Source organism: Musa acuminata, unplaced genomic scaffold, assembly GCF_036884655.1.
Source record: "Musa acuminata AAA Group cultivar baxijiao unplaced genomic scaffold, Cavendish_Baxijiao_AAA HiC_scaffold_105, whole genome shotgun sequence".
Taxonomy (NCBI): Eukaryota; Viridiplantae; Streptophyta; class Magnoliopsida; order Zingiberales; family Musaceae; genus Musa; species Musa acuminata.
In genome coordinates, this window is record NW_027020384.1 from 152501 (window position 1) to 155000 (window position 2500).

Consider the following 2500-nt stretch of genomic DNA (forward strand, 5'->3'; position numbering starts at 1 on the left):
CCAAAACTGGCCATTTTTGGCTGCGCGAGCGAGCGGCGAGCGGCGGACAGCGAGCGAAGCGAGAGGCAGCACCGTCCCTGCTATACGAAAGCCCCATCCAGCCCTGTGCCACCCGGGGGGTTCCAGGGTGCTGAGATGGCTGACATTTTGCTCCGCTCACGACGGTCGCCGCGGCACACAAGAACAGCCCAAAAACAGGCCAAAACAGCCCAAAAACGGGCCAAAACTGGCCATTTTTGGCTGCGCGAGCGAGCAGCGAGCGGCGGACAGCGAGCGAAGCGAGAGGCAGCACCGTCCCTGCTATACGAAAGCCCCATCCAGCCCTGTGCCACCCGGGGGGTTCCAGGGTGCTGAGATGGCTGACGTTTTGCTCCGCTCACGACGGTCGCCGCGGCACGCAAGAACAGGCCAAAAACTGGCCAAAACAGCCCAAAAACGGGCCAAAACTGGCCATTTTTTGCTGCGCGAGCGAGCGGAGAGCGGCGAACAGCGAGCGAAGCGCGAGGCAGCACCGTCCCTGCTATACGAAAGCCCCATCCAGCCCTGTGCCACCCGGGGGGTTCCAGGGTGCTGAGATGGCTGACATTTTGCTCCGCTCACGACGGTCACCGCGCCACACAAGAACAGCCCAAAAACAGGCCAAAACAGCCCAAAAACGGGCCAAAACTGGCCATTTTTGGCTGCGCGAGCGAGCGGCGAGCGGCGAACAGCGAGCGAAGCGAGAGGCAGCACCGTCCCTGCTATACGAAAGCCCCATCCAGCCCTGTGCCACCCGGGGGGTTCCAGGGTGCTGAGATGGCTGACGTTTTGCTCCGCTCACGACGGTCACCGCACCACGCAAGAACAGGCCAAAAACTGGCCAAAACAGCCCAAAAACGGGCCAAAACTGGCCATTTTTGGCTGCGCGAGCGAGCGGCGAGCGGCGAACAGCGAGCGAAGCGAGAGGCAGCACCGTCCCTGCTATACGAAAGCCCCATCCAGCCCTGTGCCACCCGGGGGGTTCCAGGGTGCTGAGATGGCTGACGTTTTGCTCCGCTCTCGACGGTCACCGCGCAATGCAAGAACAGGCCAAAAACTGGCCAAAACGGCCCAAAAACGGGCCAAAACTGGCCATTTTTGGCTGCGCGAGCGGCGAGCGGCGGACAGCGAGCGAAGCGAGAGGCAGCACCGTCCCTGCTATACGAAAGCCCCATCCAGCCCTGTGCCACCCGGGGGGTTCCAGGGTGCTGAGATGGCTGACGTTTTGCTCCGCTCTCGACGGTCACCGCGCAATGCAAGAACAGGCCAAAAACTGGCCAAAACGGCCCAAAAACGGGCCAAAACTGGCCATTTTTGGCTGCGCGAGCGAGCGGCGAGCGGCGGACAGCGAGCGAAGCGAGAGGCAGCACCGTCCCTGCTATACGAAAGCCCCATCCAGCCCTGTGCCACCCGGGGGGTTCCAGGGTGCTGAGATGGCTGACGTTTTGCTCCGCTCTCGACGGTCACCGCGCAATGCAAGAACAGGCCAAAAACTGGCCAAAACGGCCCAAAAACGGGCCAAAACTGGCCATTTTTGGCTGCACGAGCGAGCGGCGAGCGGCGGACAGCGAGCGAAGCGAGAGGCAGCACCGTCCCTGCTATACGAAAGCCCCATCCAGCCCTGTGCCACCCGGGGGGTTCCAGGGTGCTGAGATGGCTGACGTTTTGCTCCGCTCTCGACGGTCACCGCGCAATGCAAGAACAGGCCAAAAACTGGCCAAAACGGCCCAAAAACGGGCCAAAACTGGCCATTTTTGGCTGCACGAGCGAGCGGCGAGCGGCGGACAGCGAGCGAAGCGAGAGGCAGCACCGTCCCTGCTATACGAAAGCCCCATCCAGCCCTGTGCCACCCGGGGGGTTCCAGGGTGCTGAGATGGCTGACGTTTTGCTCCGCTCTCGACGGTCACCGCGCAATGCAAGAACAGGCCAAAAACTGGCCAAAACGGCCCAAAAACGGGCCAAAACTGGCCATTTTTGGCTGCACGAGCGAGCGGCGAGCGGCGGACAGCGAGCGAAGCGAGAGGCAGCACCGTCCCTGCTATACGAAAGCCCCATCCAGCCCTGTGCCACCCGGGGGGTTCCAGGGTGCTGAGATGGCTGACGTTTTGCTCCGCTCTCGACGGTCACCGCGCAATGCAAGAACAGGCCAAAAACTGGCCAAAACGGCCCAAAAACGGGCCAAAACTGGCCATTTTTGGCTGCACGAGCGAGCGGCGAGCGGCGGACAGCGAGCGAAGCGAGAGGCAGCACCGTCCCTGCTATACGAAAGCCCCATCCAGCCCTGTGCCACCCGGGGGGTTCCAGGGTGCTGAGATGGCTGACGTTTTGCTCCGCTCTCGACGGTCACCGCGCAATGCAAGAACAGGCCAAAAACTGGCCAAAACGGCCCAAAAACGGGCCAAAACTGGCCATTTTTGGCTGCGCGAGCGAGCGGCGAGCGGCGGACAGCGAGCGAAGCGAGAGGCAGCACCGTCCCTGCTAT